Genomic DNA, 20,230 nt, shown 5'->3' with positions numbered 1-20,230 from the left:
GTTGACCTATGAACCAGGAGGTAATGGTTCGATTCCTGGTCAAGGCACATGTCTGAGTTGTGAGCTTGATCACCAATGGGAGGAATGCAGGAGACAGCCAATCTATGATTCTCTCTCATCACTGGTGTTTTTATCTCTCTCTCCCTCTTCTTTACTCTCTGAAATCAATAAAATATATTTTAAAAAACGAAACAAGGACCTGGGTTCAAAATACAACACACTCAATTTAACAGCTATCAATTGTTTCTCTCAGCAAGCAAAGTGACAACTGTTATCAAACAGGAGAGGAAAGAGCATAGAAGTATCTTGATCCCTGCATAGCCAACATTCACTAGAATATATCATCTAGTTGTGAGATGTTCCTTCAGCTCAACATTGTCTTCCAATCAGCAGAGAGTGTTGGAGCTGCCTTACAGTTAGCATGTCACAGTTCCCAATTGAGTTTGGTGCATTAGGAGGGATTCAGAGGGTTAAATCTCACATACTATTAAGAAGTCTAAGTGTTTTAGGTGAATTTCGTTGTTTTTGAAATTTGCAGTTGCATCATCCCAATTCTAGTTGGTTATACCCAAAATTACATAAAATACTACATCATCCTATCTAACAAAGAGGGAATATGCTAATTGACTGCCATGCCCTCACAAGATGGCAGTGCCCACAGCCACCAGATGGTGGCACCCCAGTCCCCTCAGCCTCGCCTCATCCAGCCTCAGTCCTCCAGTCCCCTCAACCCTGTCTCACCCAGTCCCCACAGCATCCAGCCTCATCCAGCCTCAGTCCCCGAGTCCCTTTAGCCCTGCCTCACCCAGCTGGAGTCCCCTCAACCCCGCAGGGAAAGGCAGTTGGAGGCGATTGGGCCAGCAACGGAGGGCAGTTGGGGATGATCATGTGGGCAGGAGAGCAATTAGGCGACTATCATGCCTGCAGGAGAAAGGTTAGGGGGCTATCAGGCTGGCAGGCAGAGTGGTTAGGGGAAATCAGGCAGGCTAGTGGTTAGAAGCCAGCAGTCCCAGATTGTGAGAGGGATGTCCGACTGCCAGTTTAGGCCCTGCGGGATTGGGACTAAACTGGCAGTCGGACATCCCCTGAGGGGTCCCAGATTGGAGAGGGTGCAGGCCGGGTTGAGAGACACCCCTCCACGTGCACGAACTTGGTGCACCGGGCCTCTAGTCTATATATATAAAAGTCTAATTGACTGTTATGACCAAATGACCAGAACTACTGGAACGACCAGAACCACCGGTCAACCAGTCACTATGACACGCACTGATCACCAGGGGTCAGACACTCAATGCAGGAGATGCCCCCTGGTGTTTAGTGTGTTCCCACAGCCAACCTCCACCAACCCCTTCCCCTGGCTGGCCAACTTCCCGTGGTCCCTCCCCACTCTGGCCGGTCAACCTCCCAGGGTCCCTACCCCAGCCAGCCAGCTCCCTGATAGGCATCAATTGCCAGCAAGGGCGAGGGACCCCACCTGTAGATGAATTTGTGCAATGAACCTCTAGTTCATTTTGTAAGTTAACTATGTTTACTATTTTTTTTCATCAATACATTTCTGGTCTTTTCAGTAATTTCCAAAATATTTACAATTTTAGGGTACAAAAGGTGCTTATCTTTTGGGCCACTTGCTTCTATTTGTACCAAAGGTTCTCATAAGTGGCTCTCTTCTTCTATTCAGGCAGCTATTGATCTTTTTGGGAGTACCATCTTCACACCAAGATCTCCTCTACGTTCACTTTGGTGAGGAGCAAGAGGCAACTGAAAAGTCTTATACACAAACATAATTGATGTGGCCTTGAACTGACACACATCACTTCTACTAATGCCTTTGGGACAAATTAGGTGTATATACACTGCCTGAATGAAACAGAGCTAAAAAAAATGAGTGTTCTCTACTAGAAGGGAAGAATAAGTTGATATGGGTAAATACAACTAATGTTTATCACATTAGAATGATATTTGCATTCAAGATTTCCTAATACAAATTTCAAAATTTTAAAATACAAGGATATTTGCAGTAAAAATTTCTATGATTAGAAGGAAAAGTATTTCAAAAAATATATTTGGCATTGTAGCCTAAACAAAAAATAAAATGTTATTATTTATATACTGAACTTATCTAAGTTGGAGGTTGTAATCATATAACATCCTATATAATAAAAGGGTAATATGCAAATTGACCCTAATAGCAGAACCACTGGGAATCACTGGTCACTATGACACACACTGACCACCAGAGGCAGGCGCTCAATGCAGGAGCTGCCCCCTGGTGGTCAGTGTGCTCCCACAGGGGGAGCTCTGCTCAGCCACAAGCCAGGCTGACAGCTGCCAGTACAGCGGTGGTGGTGGGAGCCTCTCCTGCCTCCTCAGCAGCGCTAAGGATGTCCGACTGCAGCTTAGGCCTGCTCCCTACTGGCAAGTGGACATTCCCCGAGGGCTCCCGGGCTGCCAGAGGGATGTCTGATTGCCAGCTTAGGCCCAATCCCCTGGGGAGCAGGCCTAAGCCAGCAGGTGGTCATCCCCCGAGAGGTCCCAGACTACGAGAGGGCACAGGCCAGGCTGAGGGACCCCCCTGAGTGCACAAATTTTTGTGCACTGGGCCTCTAGTCAAACATATTTAACCATATTGATGAGCATAAAATAATTTAAGCATATTATATCAAATATACTTAAGTTAATGTATTTAATTATTTTAAAAATGTGTAACTATTTGAATCCATGTTTAAAAAGTGACAATAATGTAGGTCTTTAAGTTATAATCCGAAGTCATTTAATACCTATATCTATGATTAATGGTGACTATCTCTTAATAGTTTTTGTTGGGTTTCATGAACATTGAGAAATAGCACCAATAAATTAAAAGTTTTATAGACTACATTAAAATAATGCTTTAAAGTATGTTCATATTAAGGTTATTTCTTAAAAAACCTTTAATACCTGCTTTACTTATTTTAAATGATTTCAGTTGTGCCAACATTTCCCTGTACAACCCCAGGCTTTAATTTTCCTTTCCTTGTTAATTGGTTATACTGCTAGAACTTACATTCTCAGAAAAAAATGTCAATTCTTTCTTCTTTAATTTTTGTTTTTATGTGATATATGTATGTATATATATATATAATCAATAAAATAAATGTGCTTTTATAAGTGTGTATTTTAAATAACTACTAAAATTAATTTCTGCCTGAGCTTCACAAATTTTACAATGAGGATTTACATACTGAAGGTTGAAAATGATTTCTATTACAATTTTGAACTTTATGAAATACCCATGATCATAATGGTTTTATTTGTTCTGCTTCATCCATTGTTCATTTCTCAGATGATCTTTGTGAAACGTTAAAGTTTTACTGCTTGGAGTTTTTTGTTTTTTTTTCTATAAATAGCTATTTATGTGACTACATATAGGAAGTATATGTTATATAAACAAAGTAGATAATTTGTTTCTACTTTTATCCTGCCACTATTAGCCATTCTTATGTGATTATAATTAGTCTTTTCAATTATGTAACCTTTAACATGAACTAGAATCAACCATAGTTAGAGATTACAAGATATGAATAAATGAATTTTAGTATTGATATTAGCCTTATTACCAAAATATACTCTGTCACAAATTATGGGGCTTTCTTGTGTTCACCGAATTATCAGTAAAACTAATGCTTACTATTTTCATTCACCATGTTAGTTACATGTATCAAATCTCTGAAAACCCAGATATTTAATAGACAATTAAGGAAGAATAAAATATATGGCTATATATTTTATTGTAGCATTCCATTGTGCATATGTACCAATCCAGTGCTCTAACACAGGACGCTTTTGTTGTTTCCATGTCTTGCCCACCATTAATGACGCTGTAATGAACATAGGGTTGCATATATCTTTGAGAACACATGTTTTCAAGTTTTTTGGGGTATGTACCCAGAAGAGAGGTTGCTGAGTCATATGGTAGCTTTATTCTTAATTTTTTGAGGAATTGCCAAACTAGTTTCCATAGTGGTTTTATCAGTCTACATTCCCACCAACAGTGAATGAGGTTCCCTTTTCTATACAACCTCTCTAACACTTGTTATTGCAAGACAATCAACAAGACATGTTCTTTATTTTTAAAAAAGAGTTTCCCAAACCATGATGATTATTCTTCCCTCCTAATGGCCATGATGTTATGCAGTTCACCATTTCATTGTTGTGTTTATATTTCCACATACTACACTAGATTGTGAGATTATGCATGCTTGAATTCTGCCTTATTTATCTGTTCATTTCTAAAGTTTGTAAAATATTAAACTTGTTACTTTTATTGAATTATATATGCTTTGTAATTACACTTCAGCCTAGGGCAGTGGTTCTCAACCTTGGCTGCACATTAGAATCACCTGGGAATCTTTTTAAAATCCTGATTTCTGGGCCTCATCCTCTGGAAATTCTGTTTCTTTGTTATGGGGTGAGGCCACAATATTAGTAACAAAGAAACAGAATTTCCGGAGAATGAGGCCCAGAAATCAGGATTTTAAAAAGACTCCCAGGTGATTCTAAAGTGCAGCCAAGGTTGAGAACCACTGCCCTAGAGAGAGACATTGTTTGAAGATTAAAACACAATGGTATATAGAGTATATAGGATACCATTTTCTTTGACAATTCTGAAAGTTTCTAATATTACCGTTTTTTGTTGATATTTCAAAAGTATTATTTTTCTAATAATATAATATTAAATAAAAAAAACATTAAAAGTTAATTTAAAGGGGGGCGGGGGAAATACCCAGAATCCTAACTTAACCAAAGGAGACATTTAAATAGCTGTATGTGTTTGAGTACATATACCTGAATATGTAAAATAAATCCTAAGAAAATCATCTATAGATAAATTGTAAATTATAGTCAGGTTCTTGACTGTACTAAAAATATGGTGATATCATATATATTTTACATAGAATGTACTTTTAAAATTTATGCTTTTTGTATTGTGTGGAATGATGGCTTTAATATTTTATAATATTCATAACAGTTAGAAATGTTGAAATTATCTTCACTGCATATTAATAAATTAGAACAAAGTGATAATTTTTAAAATAATTGTTAATGCACAAAAGTGAATTTTGAATAGCTTTAGTTTTTCATATTTAAAAAAGGATTTTATAAAAAAGCCAACATTCATTAAGATATGACTATAAAATAGATTCTATCTGAAATGATAAAAAAAATTGAAAGCTATTCACAAGAATAAGACTACATAAAACAATACATGAAGTAGGTTCTGTATTTGGTCATGAACATTGGAAGAACAAGTTAGTATTTTGTAACACACCCTTCCTTCCTTCCTTCCTTCCTTCCTTCCTTCCTTCCTTCTTTCCTTCCTTCCTTCCTTGCTTCCTTCCTTCCTTCCCTTCTTTTGGAAAAAAATTTTTTTAACTTGGTGAGATTGTATTTAACACAGAAAACAAAGTATTTTATCTCTAGTAGATGCTTTTAAATAAGCAATTATCTTTTGCAATCTATTGTTTCTGAACCTCATTAGTTTATAATAAAAAATATACTATTTATTTTGTATTCAGGACAGAATTGATTTCCAAACTGGAAAAAAATGAATAAATATGCATGGCTTTAGAATTTTTCTTTCACAAAATTTTGCTTCTGATTTAGGCATTTGTTATTCTTTCTGATGAGTAGTTTTCCATATGTAAACGATTCTGTACTCATGGATCAGAATTTTCAGTACTACCTTTATTTTTAATGATATTTAACTTCACTTAATATGTTGAAATGGTTACCATACCTTGAATGATTTTCAACACTTATAGGTGCAAGTTTTTTTTTTTCTTGAAAGCTTCTTCTGAGAATTTTTAAAAATGTTCTGGTAAGTTAAATAATACTTTCCAATCAGCTTAGCATAAAATGCATTTTCTTCTAAAAATAATTCATGTATATCAACATTATACATAAAACATTATGAATTCCCAAAAGCAATAGTCTGCATTTTAGAGATTAAAAAAAAAAAGAAAAAGAAAAAAATACATTCTTCTTTTAAAGCAATATTCCTAATTTACACAAATGCCTTCCTTCTAATAATATGTAAATACAATATATCAGTATATGGTGTAATGACTTACCACAGCTATTTTAACATGTGGAAATGTATTTATACCAAGTAAACATCAAGATGTTTTAGATATTTTATTAATAGTAATGGTAGTTATATCTTCAGCATTATGTATTACTTAGTCATCTTCAAGTTTGGTAAATACAATATTTTAAAGGTATTGTGTTTCAATATTATTTTAAAAAAATCTTTTCATATGTAAAAAAGACATAATTTATACAATATTTTTAATTCCCTTTTTTAGGACACAGCAGTACTACCTCTTAAAATTCCCTCTGATATTGTAGGTGTTAGTAAAGGATTGTTGTATTTTTAATGAATAATGTTATTAAAATATTTCCACATTATAAAAATATGCATTCTCTAATATGCCCAGTGAAATACTTAATCTAGATTCACTCTGATATAGACAGTGTCATAAACAAATTCATTGCACTTATCTAAATCCCTCTTAACAATAAGATTAAAATCTATTTAAATTTAGATATGTTTATGGTTGATTAATATTTTTAACAAAGAATTGCATATTTCAAAGATTTTAAATACATATGAGTATGTATGTACAATAATATATGGGCTAATCTGTTTGAATCATATCTGTTTATAACACCTGAGAAAATGAGTAAACTTTTTTAGTCTTCTACTATTACATGTCATATTATTTAGAACTTATTATATTCCAGGTAATATTTTAAGAGATATGCATATAATTATGGAAATTTTTGTAGTAATCTAATGAGTTAGCACTGTTTTTATTTCTTCTTAAAATAGCATGACTAAGGCATGGAGATTTTGTCCAACAGCATTTTGTTTTCAACTACTGGACTACTGTAAAGAATATTTTTAACTACAAGGCTGTGCACCATTGTGTATTAAAAAGAGGGGGAAAATTCTAAATTTGAAGAAATAAAAATTCTCAGACTAACACTGTAACATATGTTATTTATTTAGAGGGTCGCTTCTGGAGTAAGAGTTGTTCATTTTGCCTCAGATTTCAAAATATATATGTTTGTTTATTTATTTGGTTGGTTGGTTTTAGATAACCTGGAACAAGTTATCCAAATTCTTGTATCTCCATTTACTGATCCTACATTTAAGGGTATAATAATGCATGCATTTTTAAAGATGCTTTGATGATAAATGATTTTTCCCCATCTTTGAGATACAGTTGACATATAATGTGTAAATTTAAGGTGTACAATGTGATGAATATATATATATATATATGTATGTATGTATATATATATATATATATATATATATATATATATATATGGTTGTTATTGTTGTTAATCCTCACTGAAGGATATTTTTTCCATTGATTTTCATAGAGGGTGGAGGGGAGAGAGAGAGATAGAGATAGAGGAAGAGAAACATCAATATGAGAGAGACACATTGATTAGTTGCATCCCACATGCACCCCCAACTGGGGCTGGGGATTAAGACTGCAACCAAGGTACATGCCCTTGACAGGAATCAAACCCGTGACTCTTCAGTCTGAGGGCCAACACTCTATAGTATATCCAGTGAGATAAACTGCCTAGGGCCCCATAGTTATATTGTGAAATGATTATCCCAATCAGGTTAGTTAACACATTCATCACTTCACAAAATTATAATGCGTGCATGTGTTTGTGTGTGTGTGTGTGTGTGTGTGTATGTGCGCGTGCACGCACACGCACATGCTAACATTTAAGACCTACTCTCTTAGCTATATTCAAGTATATAATACATTTCTGTTAACTATAGTCCCCAGGCTGTACATTAGATCCTCAAAACTTACTTATCTGAGAACCAGAAGTTTGTACCCTTTGACCAACACCTTCCCTACCTTCTAGTTTCTGTTAATCACTTTTCTACTTATTCTGATTTTGACATTTTTTAGATTCAATATATAAGTAAGTGATACTATACAGTATTTGTCTTTCTCTATCTGACTCATTTCACTTAGCACAACACCCTCAAGATTTGTGTTGTCACAAATAACAGATTTCTTTATTTCTCATTGCTGAATAATAGTCTACATCCATACATACTATAACTCATGTTTACTTTATCTATCTACCTGTCAATAGACACTTAATAAGAGAATAATGTTGTAACAAACATGTGAGTATAGATATCTCTTTGAGATAGTGATATAATTTCCTTTGGATATAAATCCAGAAGTGGAATTTTTGAATCATAAAAATATCTTTTTTAATTTTTAGTGGAAGCTCTACACTATTTTCTAGAGTGACTGTACCAATTTGTATTTCCACCAACAACACAAAAGAATTCCCATCCTTAGCAACACTTATCTCTTGTCTTTTTTATAATACCCAACCTATAGGTGTGAGGTGTTAGCTCTTTGTGGTTTTAATTGGAATTTCCTTGATGGTTAGTGAAGTTGACCATGTTTTCTTATACCTAATGGCCATTTGTATATATTTTTGTACCCTCCTCTACCCATTTTTATTTATTTTTAAATATAATTTTATTCATATGTAACAATTTTTTTAATTCTTGCCCGAGGATATACTTGGAAAGAAGAAAGGAGAGTGAGAGAGAGAAACATTGATATGTGAGAAAAACATTAATGTGAGAAAGGAACACCTATTAGTTGCCACTGGGGATCAAAACTGCAACCCTGGTATGTGCCTTGACCGTGAATAAAACTAGCAACCTTTTGATTCACAGGATGATGCTCAACCAACTGAGCCACTCTGGCTGAGCCCTCTTCCCATTTTTAGTTGGATTATTTGATTTTTTGCTATTGAGTTGTATGAGTTCTTTATATTATTTGGAGATTAATTCCTTATCATTTATATGCTTTGCAAATATTTTCTTCCATTCTATAGTTTCCCTTTTTGTTTTGTTGATGATTTCTTTTGCTTTGCAGGAACTTTTTAGTTTGATGTAGTCTTACTTGTTTACTTTTGTTTTGTTGCCTATGCTTTAAAAGTTATATCCAAAAAATCATTGCCAACACAATATCAAGGAAGTTTGCCCCTATATTTTCTTCTAGGAGTTTCTTGGTTTCTGATCTTACATTTAAGTCAGAAGGCAAATTAATTCTTAAAATATTTACAGAATAAATACCTAAGAAATGTTAGATACCATTGGGATCATCATCATTTTTTATTTGTTAGCCATTTTTATTCATGTTTCTTTTTTTCATATAGTTAGGATTAGTATGAAATAAAGGTAACCTCCTTTTTCTATGTAGAATTTCCATATTGTCTTTGACAGGATAGAGGCTTTTGCTGTCTCTTTGTCTATCTTTTTTTCTAAATTTATATGTATTATGGGTATATCCTATGAATAAGAATTTTAGTAAATGTGATTTTTTTCTATGTTCTTAAAAATTAATTGTTAATAAGCTTGTTATTAAATCTAGCTATGATCAGAATTCAAGGATACCATTGAATTCATGGAAGTTATTATCTTTGTAATTTTTGTTACAATTATGTTTAATTTTGCTTATACATTTTACATCTATTTGCTTCAATAACTATTGTGTCTATAATATAACTAAATTTTACTGGTCATTAGGAATCTAAAAGTGCTAATTGTGGTATCCCCATGAAAACATTGCTTAGTGTTAATTTTGTTCTGAGATGAGAAACCTGGCTGTAATAGCCTGGAAAATACTGTGAAATTTCTTTTTCAGTGCAAACATTTTTAAACATATTAACTGAAATGGTTCCTAAAAGTCAGTTTCACAAAGAATCTGGGTGGATTCAGCAAAAGTTTTTTTTAAAGACACTCAATTATTATATGCAAAAAGTTGAAAATTACTGTTTTTCTGTATTATTTTAATCATTGCCAGAAGGGATATACTTATATTTTCGCTAGCATGATAATAGGCATGAAAATCATTTGTTTCACAAAGAGAAAAAGTTACAAAGAAATCCAGACATAGAGAATCAATTGAAAACAAAATAAAGCTAAGAGAGTAAAGAGAGTTACTGGCTCTGGGTGAGGACTTTCACCTTTGAAGCAAGCTTTGTTTTGCTTCTGCAACAGGTCAGAGAGAAATCTCTTTTGCAGCAGTTTCTTGGTCAGCAGCTCTTCTCTCCTGATCCTTGTAATATAACCTCAGTTTAGTTCAGGGAACAATCTGCAGAGACCCATGAGATGAATCTTGATTTGTGTAACTAATTGTGACCATGACATTTCTCTTTGCACATTATTCACCTAAGTATAAGCATGTGAGTCTTCATCCAGTGCTTTGAGAAGCCAGCTGTAAAGGTCTGCAAATGTTTTTCTTTCCTGAAAAGAGACAGACATATAATGAGTACTCTCTTTTTTTGAGGAGGAACCACTAAACACTATCTCATGTTGTCGGGGCTGACCAGCAGACCCTGAATGATGGATGAATAATTACTCTGACACAGGATTGCTGTGAAATAGAGGACTAAGGGACTGCCTGGCTAAAGGAACCAGACAGCCTTGATTGCCTGCTTCATTAGGCTTTTATTGTAACAGCAGTTTGAGTAAAGTTTATCTTTTAGATACAATCAGTAGGGTAAGTAATCTTGGGGGATACTTGGGGGACACATGTGTCTGCAGTGTCTTTTAAGCAAGGACACCTAAAGATTAAGCATAAGCATTCCAGTAAACACCCGAGGGTCTGCACATACACAGACTTGTTTGGAAAGGTCAAGGGATAATTAGGGGTGCCACCTTTGGCAATCACCTAAGTCAGAATTCCAATAAACAGGGTGGGCTGCCTTCAGCACACTTCTCTTTTTGGAATGTCCTCCTTATAAACATTCCAACCAAGTCTCCTATGCTTCCTTACATCATGTGACTTGTTTTTGTAAGGATGTGACACTAGCAAGAATCTGTGACCTTGATCATAGACTCAGCTTTAATCCAGTGTAGACTTTAGATTGGAAGAGCTATTGAAGCATGGCTCTTTGGAGAATCTTATTATCTTGATAAACAAAACCTGGGACTCCTGCCTTAGGACGTATCAGTAAATAACTATAGATTTCCTTTTGATATAACTGTCATCTTAAAACTGGGGCACTTGTATCCCCAGGATAGGGGGTGGAGGAGAGCTCTTGGAAGACAATCCAAATAGTACTCTGGCATAAATATTTTTAGGGGGGAAATCAATTTCCAAATGTACTATTAGAAGAAAAATGGTAAGTCTAAATATCTACTTCAGTTGGAATGACTTTAGCTCTATATTTAATTTTACAACTGTTCCTTTACCACTCCAAAATAGAACAACAACATCCAAAAGAGATACAAATCCTTTTAGTAAAGGATAGCATAACATTTCAGTTTTTGGCAATGTCTGGCTAAATTATTTAAATTATTTCATACCAATTGAATAATTGAGAGAGAGAGAGAGAGAGAGAGAGTCTGTCTGCTGTTTGGACTTTAGAAAATCATGTGACAATAATTACAAACTAAATTACCTACAAATGGTATGTTTTTGAACCTATTACAAATCAGGCCTAAACCGGCAGTCGGACATTCCCCGAGGGTCCCAGACTGGAGAGAGTGCAGGCCGAGTTGAGGGACACCCACCTTCCCCCATGCATGAATTTTGTGCACTGGGCCTCTAGTCTACACTAATAAAAGAGAAACATGCAAATTGTTGTCACTCTGCTACACCCATCAGCCAATCAGGTTGAGTATGCAAATCAACCCAACAAAGATGGCGGCTAATTTGCATATGCAGGTACAGAGCAAAGACTGAAGACGACTGAAGACTGAAGACTACTGAAGACTGAAGAGGCTTGGCTTCTGCTCTGCAGCTGGACCAAAGGCCTGGGTCCCAGGTGCCAGAGAAAAACCAATGCCGGCAGCCAGGGGAAGGAAGGCCTATTGCACAAATCTTCATGCACCAGGCCTCTAGTCTTTAAATAAAAAGACATAAACATGTTGAAAGTTAACAGCAACATGTATATCATGCCAAAATGAATAATTAAGAAACTGGTATTACTATATTAATATTACACACACTCTAAGACAAGCAGTTTTAAGGAAGAAATAGAGAAGAACATATCATAATATTAAAATGGTAAATTGCAACAGAATACACATGCCATCTACACCCTGATTAATAATATTTTCACAATTTTGACAAAAAAACATACATTTTAGCTATATTTGACTAAGTCCAAATGTACACTTGTTAACAAAATGTAAAAATGATATCTATTCTCAAAGGTTAATGAAATCTCTGACTTTAAGTCTCAGGACCTGAAGTTAATTTATACTAAAATCATCTTCCTTTTTTGCTTCTTTTTAACTTATTTTTATAAATATTAAATTGTAGTCATGAGAAAGGTATGCTGTTACAATATTTTCTATTTATTTACCTATCTCTACCTTAATGTAATCCTTACCTTAATGTTTCTCACACTTTGGGTATTATGAATCTGAGAATATTGCTAATAAATTTTCTAAGCCCCACCTTTTATATTTTAGTTTAATCAAGTTGTGATGGAATTTAAAACTGATATTTTTAAAATTTGCCCCTAGTGATTTTAATGCAGGTAACCAATGAATTCTTATTGGAGAAACACTCTTCTAGTCTTTTATGTTATGTTGTTCGCCAGGCTGAGTATCCTCCAGAATTTGGGCTCTTCATTTTTCATTAAAATTCAACTAGATAGTAACTCTGGATATCTATATAATAATTATAATTCCTCTTCACTGGTAGGAGGAACACTCTATACCCCTAATATGAACCACTTGGTAATTATCAGAAGACAACCCTAAAAGATTCTAGTAAGAAAAGATGTATGTGGTGATCATATAAGTATATATTACTTTAGGTCATCCAAAGTTATAACTGTTACAGTTCAGCATGCCTGAGAATCTTAGAATCTTCTGTTAAAAAAGCTGGACTTATCCAATTATAGTATGTGTAAGTAGTTATAAGAGACATATATAAGGAGGCCAAGGAATAGGAACCATATATTCTACCTTTACAGAGTCCTCTAAAGAAATAGTGGACTTGGAGATAGCAAAGCTTGTTTTTCTTTAGTAATTTTGTGATTGCTGTCTTTTGCTAAAAATAAATAAATAAATAATAAAAAAAGTAGAGAGCGGCTTACTGTGCACACTGATCATCAAACCTGCCTAAATGAGTAAGACAATGATCCAATGAACTCACCCATTAGATTTTGAAGCACGTAGGCAATGCATATTCACCTCCCTACTTTGGGCTGGTTCCAGAGAACAGAAATCTGTGTATCTTCACCAAAACAAAATACTAAATATTCATTTTATCTAGAGATTTTTTGAACAAAGTAAAGCTTATTTTAATATCTTTTAAACATGTTATCATGTTTTTATTCCATTCTATTGTTCTTTATTTATTTTTGCTTTGCCTTTTTATTTTTACTATTTTTAAAATGTATTTTTATTGTTGAAAGTATTATAGATGCCCCTTTTTTACCCCATTGATTCCTTTCACCCTGTTCCCACCCTCCACCTCCCTTCCCTTCCAGGCCTTCACTGCACTATTGTCTGTGTTCATTGGTAAAGCATATTATATCTTTAAATACATGACAGTAGCTTCAATAATTATTAATTTCTTTCCATGATCATAGAAAAAGAAGCTATCTGAATAAGATATTTGCTGAGATTTCACCCCTATAGGTATCAAGGTTCCTCTGCCAGCTAGACTAGATTTCATGGACACCGTTTCACATTGCTGTGGCTTTTCCCAGAATTTTTGAGAACATCTGGTGATTTGATCTTGGAAATCCCAAGACTGCTGACTTCTTTGTTCAGTGGGTGAGATAAACTCTCTTTCTTCCCCTCCCCGTCCTCCTGCTCTTGCAGCTGTCTATTCTGCCACTTTTCCCTCTCAGGTTAGACCATCCAAATGTTTGGGGAAGGTTTTATTATTTGTCCCTCAGACTTCTTCTGTCCTGGGTGTAGCTGGCACAAATGACATTACATGGGTCTTTATTCTCTATTTTCCCAGAGAAAGGTGCTTTAAGCTATGTTTTCTCTGGTTAGGGAGGAGAGGTATAAAACGTTTTTTCTCAAGCTTCCTTAGATGAGGAAGATAAAATCTTGTGATTCACAAGCTGGTTGCAAGCTGTCCAAACTATTTGGCCTTTTTTAATTTTCTTGTCTCAGTTTCCCAATTATACTTGCTCAGGAATTTTCCTAGCTTCTTACTATCCTGCCACACAGTGATTTTTTTTTTCAGTTTAATTTTTGTTGCTTGAGAAGTTAGACTATGTTTACCTATTATATGTTATTTAAAGGAAAATATTAATAAATGGAAGCCTGAATTACTTTCACTTACTCAACTTTTAAATATAAAGCATAGAAATTATAAAATTATGCAGTAGACTTATTAAAAACACGTGTTCAGGTATTATAAATAGTAGTTGCGGAGCACCATTTATTTTTATAATTGTGATGCTGCAACTTTCAAACAAATTGTGGCTCCCAAATAGAATATCAGATAAGAAGTCTAGAAATCATATATATTCTCATGTAACTTAATTTAGTGTGCGCAATTTGTTAAATGAGTTAAAACAAAAATTGGACTTCATGTGTCATGAAATAGCTAAGTATAATGTTTAAATAAATTTTATAACATTTAATAATATGCTGCTAAATTATTTTTATATTTAAAAAATTGCTTTTTTATAATATCTCATACAAAAATGATTAAATATCCCTGAGTGGTTCATAAATGTATACATTGCTATGAAAATTGTTCATAGGTCAAAAATATTTGGGAAAAGTTGATCTAAAGATGAAAACTATATGATGGGTATTATCAATGTAAAGTATAATGTTTTCATTTACATTGTTCAGGATTACTATTTCTCCACACAATATGTTTTCCACTATTATGAAGGCAGAAATTGCAACGAGTCGAACAATTGCCACTTATTAGATGTTAAATGATGAGATGGAAACAAGCTTTTTCTTGTCAGTGTAGATTCAGAAGAGGACAATTAAATTATTGTATGGAGGTTGTAATAAAATTAATTATTTTATTTTATTTTAATTATTCTATCTACCACATAGGAATATATTTTATTTCAGTATTCTGCCTCTTTAACATTTTCATAGTACAAAACTACAACTTTGAACAATATTCTTGCTTTTTCATATGTTATATTAAACAGGTAGCATTGTTTTGCTCTTTTGACACTTTCAAAATTTTTCGTAAATAACTAAGAAGATTGAGAGCCAATTAGAGTATTAATAAAAAAGTTTAATGAATGTTGAAGAAAGGTAATTTGCATGGAAAGGACATATTTTGAAGCCAGAAATGGAATAAAAAGGTAAAAAGAAACTACCTATCTTCATCCTGAGGATGATGTTTATGAGTCTGAAAAATAGTAAAAACTTAAACTGCCCTGCTATGTTATAACCTGCTTTTGATTTCTTTTTTTTTTTTATTGCTTTTGATTTCTATGGGAGCTTTTTAAGTATTTAAATATGACTGTGACAGAAGAACATCTGGTGACTTTTCAAATTCTATTTGAAGCTCCGAAGTTAAACTAAGGATTGATAGACAATAATTTATGTTTATTTAACTATGTATATGACCATAATCAATAATGCAAATCTGTTGATGCCTTCATATTTCATTCTTAAATTGAGGCCTGTTATTTTATTTTATTTTATTTTTTTTTTTTAATATATTTTATTGATTTTTTACAGAGAGGAAGGGAGAGAGATAGAGAGTCAGAAACATCGATGAGAGAGAAACATCGATCAGCTGCCTCCTGCACATATGTGCCCGCAACCCAGGTACATGCCCTCGACCGGAATCGAACCTGGGACCCTTCAGTCCGCAGGCTGACGCTCTATCCACTGAGCCAAACCGGTTTCGGCGAGGCCTGTTATTTTAATATTATTTCAGACGATTCTCACATACTCTCAATCTATATCTATAGGTAAAGATATATGTATTTTTGTACTGATAGACAGCAGATAGATAGATATAATGTAACTAGAGGCCCAGTGCATGAAATTTGTGCATGGGAAGGGTCCTTAGGCCTGGCCAGCGATCAGGGCCTGTCAGGGCCTTCCAGCTGCTGGCTGGGGCTTTCCTTCCCTGGCTGCCGGCTGCTGACTGGGGCCTTCCTTCATTCTGCGTCGCCCCCTGGTGGTCAGAGCACATCATAGCAAGCGAGTGAATTCCCAGTCAACTCTCGAGGGCACACTTTGCATATGAGCCTTTTATATATATAGACTAGAGGCCCAGTGCACAAAAATTTGTGCATTCGGGGGTGGGGGGGGTCCCCCAGCCTGGCCTGTGCCCTATCGCAGTCTGGGACCCTTTGGGAGATAACGACCTGCTGGCTTAGGCCTGCTCCCGGGTGGCAGAGGGCAGGCCCAATCCCTAGGTGCAGCCCCTTGTCAGGCTCAGAGCAGGGCCGATTGGGGAGTTGGGGCGCCGCCCCGTCATGCACAGAGCAGGGTGGATCGGGAGGTTGCGATGCCACCCTCAGTCACGCTCAGGGTAGGGCCGATTGGGGGGTTGGGGCACCGCCCCCTGTCACACTCAAGGCAGGGTCAATGGGGAGGTTGCGGCGCCACCCCCTGTCACGCACAGAGCAGGGCCAATCAGGGTTTTGGGGCACTGCCCCCTGTCACTCACAGAGCAGGGCCGATCAGGGGGTTGGGGCGCTGCCCCCTGTCACTCACAGAGCAGGGCCCATCAGGAGGGTTGGTGCTCCATACCCTGTCACACACAGAGCAGGGTCGATCAGGGGGTTGGGGAGCTCCCCCCTGTCACTCACAGAGTAGGGCCGATAGAGGAGCTGGGGCACCGCCCTCTGTTACACACAGAGCAGGGCAGATCAGGGGGTTGGGGCGCTGCACCCTATCACACTCAGGGCAGGGCTAATGGGGAGGTTATGGCTCTAACCTGTCACACACAGAGCAGGGCCCGTGGGGAGGGTGTTGGGGAGCCGCACCCTGTCACACACAGAGCCATAGGGCAATCAGGGGATTGGGGAGCTCCCCCTATCAGGCACAGAGCAGGGCTGATCAGGGGGTTGGGGCCCCTTCCCCTGTCACGAACAGAGCAGGGCGGATAGAGAGGTTGTGGCCCCGCCCCCTGTCACACACAGAGCTGCAGGGTGATCAGGGGATTGGGGAGCTCCCCCCTATCATGCACAGAGCAGGGCTGATCAGGGAGTTTGGGCGCTGCCCCTTGTCATGCTGATCCCGGTGCTGGGAGGCATATTACCCTTTTACTATATAGGATAGAGGCCTGGTGCATGGGTAGGAGCTGGCTGGTTTGCCCTGAAGGGTGTCCTGGATCAGGGTGGGGGTCCCCACTGGGGTGCCTGGCTAGTCTGGGTGAGGGGCTGAGGGCTGTTTTCCGGAAGCGGGTGACTGAAGCTCCCAACCGCTCCTTTTTTTCTTTTTTTTTTTTTTTTAAATTCTGGGCCAGCTTTAGCTGAATGAAAGCCGGTTTCTGGGGTTTTGTTTAGCTTCTTATTTGCAACATAGTACATAATTGCTTAGAGTTGCAGCTGAGAGGCTGGCAGCGGCAGGTGGGGAACGTTGGAGTTCGATGTCGCTGGAGCAAGCAAGCCTCCCTGCTAGCTTCAGTGCATGGCTGCCAGCCGCCATCTTGGCTGACAGTTAATTTGCATAAGGATATGCTGATTAGCCAATGGGAAGGGTAGCGGTCGTACACTAATTACCATGTTTCTCTTTTATTAGTGTAGACACTTTAAAGAGACAGTGAGGTAAAGAGATTGGAGAAGCTAATTCATAAAAACTAACTTCCTTTAATAAACATATAGAATATTTAAAGTATTTTCAAAAGTTAAAATCTTTCATTAGAATGCATTTGATAGTATAATTATAAGTACTAGGGGCCCAGTGCATGAATTCATGAACCTTGAAAGGAACTGTGGGCCACAAGGCTGCAGTGAGCACAGTGGTGGTTTTCAATCCATCCTCCGCTCCCCCGCCCACCCCTCCCACTGCGGCCCCCAGTCCCCTGTCTGCCAGCAGCCCCACTCCCACAACTGCTACTCCCATGCGCTGATGGCGCCGGCCCCACTGGCACCCGCTGATGGCACCGAGTGATCAAGACTGGTACTGGGCACCGGCAGCGAGGGGGAACTACAGCTTTGGCGCCGGCTGCAGATGTGAGCAGGGCTGGAGCCAATAGTGGGTGCGAGCAGTGGTTCTGGTGCTGGCAGCGGGTGCAAGTGGGGCTGGCACCGGCAGCAGGTGTGAGTGCCGGGTGGGACCACGGCATGCCGGAGCAAAGAATTTTCAGTAACCACCAGAGGCTCACCCCAATGACAGTGACTGGCACCCTGTCTTGGTCTGGCACACCTGCTCACCTGCTCCACCATCCTGCCACAGCTGACACCTGCCATGATCCGCACTCTGTTGCTGACACTCACCGTGTTCCACATGTGCCCCTGGTGGTCAGTGCACATCATAGCGACCGGTTGTTCGGTTGTTCAGTTGTTCTGCCATTTGGTTTATTTGCATATCAGGGTTTTATATATATATATGTAGAGAGAGAGACTAGAAGCCCAGGCACACAAAATTCATGCACTGGGGGAGGGGGGCCCTCAGCCCAGCCTGTGCCCTCTCGTAGTCCGGCACCCCTTGCTCCTTACCACCCGCCTGCTTGCTGCTCCCTACCGCTTAGTTCACAGCTCCTTAGTGCTGCCACAAAGGCTCCTGCCACCACCGCTGCAGTCACCAGCGGTGAGACTGGCTTCTGGCTGAATGGCGTTCCCCCTGTGGGAGCTCACTGACCACCTGGGGGCAGTTCCTATGTTGAGCATCAGCCCCCTGGTGATCAGTTCATAGCGACCAGTCATTCCACTGTTTGGTCGATTTGCATATTAGGGTTTTATTATATAGGATAGGATATTGAATGTGAACTGTAAATGAAAAATAAAATTTAAAAAAGAACCAAATAAAATTTTAGATCTGAAAATTTACATATATATAATTCTCACCTGAGAATGTTTTTAAAATTGATTTTTAGAGAGAGAAAAATCCATGTGACAGAGAAATACCAGTAGGCTGCCTCTGCACCTGCTGACCCACAGGGATCTAATCTGAACCTAAGTATGTGCCTTAACCTAGAGTCCAACAGGAAGTCCTTTGGTGTACAGGTTGAGACTCTGACCAAATGAGCCACCTGGCCAGGCCAGATCTGAAAAAAATTTTTAAGTGTACCTCCAGGTCCTGGTCAGTGTGGATCAGTAGTTAGAGTGTCCTCCCACGCACCAAAGGGTCATGGATTCGATTCCAGGTGAGGGCAAATACACATGTTGTGGGTTCCATACCTGTTGGATTGCTTGGGCAACTGATCAATGTTTCTCTTTCTCTTTCCCTCTCCCTTCCTGTCTCTCTAGAATCAATGAAAAAAACATATCCTTAGAGGAGGACTTAAAAAGAAAAAAAATGCTGGTTTGGTTCAGTGGATAGTGCTTTAGCAGGCGGACTGAAGGCCCCCAGGTTGGATTCCCATCAAGGGCACGTACCTGGGTTGCAGGCTCAATCCTGGGCCCTAGTCGGGGATTCAGCAAGAAGTAATCAATTTATGTCTCTCACATTAGTTTCTGTCTTTCTCTCTCCCTTCCACTCTCTGTAAAAAAAAAAAAAAAAAAAAAAAAATTAATGCAAAAATGTCCTCAGATGAGGATTAACCAAAACAAACAAACAATCACCCCTCCAGTGTGATTATTGAAGGAGCATATGAAGTATTTGTTGAATGAGCCGGAAGGGATGGGATTTTACTTTCTAACATTTTTAGCAACTCTGCAAGCCAGAGGTTTTATTTTTTATTTTAACTTTTATTGATTGATTATTTTAGAGAGAGGAAGGGAGAGAGAAAAACACCAGTGTGTTGTTCCTCTTATTATGCTCTCTTTGGTTGCTGCTTGTCTGTGTCCTGGCCAGGGATCCAACCCATAACCTTGGTGTATCAGGAGGAGGTTCTAACCCACTGTGCTGGGCGCTGCCTGTCAGGGCCCCTCAATAAAACCCCTCTGGCTGCCCTGGCCCCTGCTGTGGGTCAGAGCTCCTCCGCCACAGCAAAGGTTTGGGTTCCATTCTGTCAGGGCCCCTACTTAGGTTTCGGGTTTGATCCCCATTTGGGGATGACTGCTTCTCAGGAAGTGACCGAGGACTGTTGAGTTTCAT

Source organism: Myotis yumanensis, unplaced genomic scaffold (genome assembly GCF_028538775.1).
Source record: "Myotis yumanensis isolate MYYU_CA2020_CCGP unplaced genomic scaffold, mMyoYum1.0.hap1 SCAF_3, whole genome shotgun sequence".
In the NCBI taxonomy this organism is placed as follows: Eukaryota; Metazoa; Chordata; class Mammalia; order Chiroptera; family Vespertilionidae; genus Myotis; species Myotis yumanensis.
Note: the sequence above shows the minus strand (reverse complement) of the source record.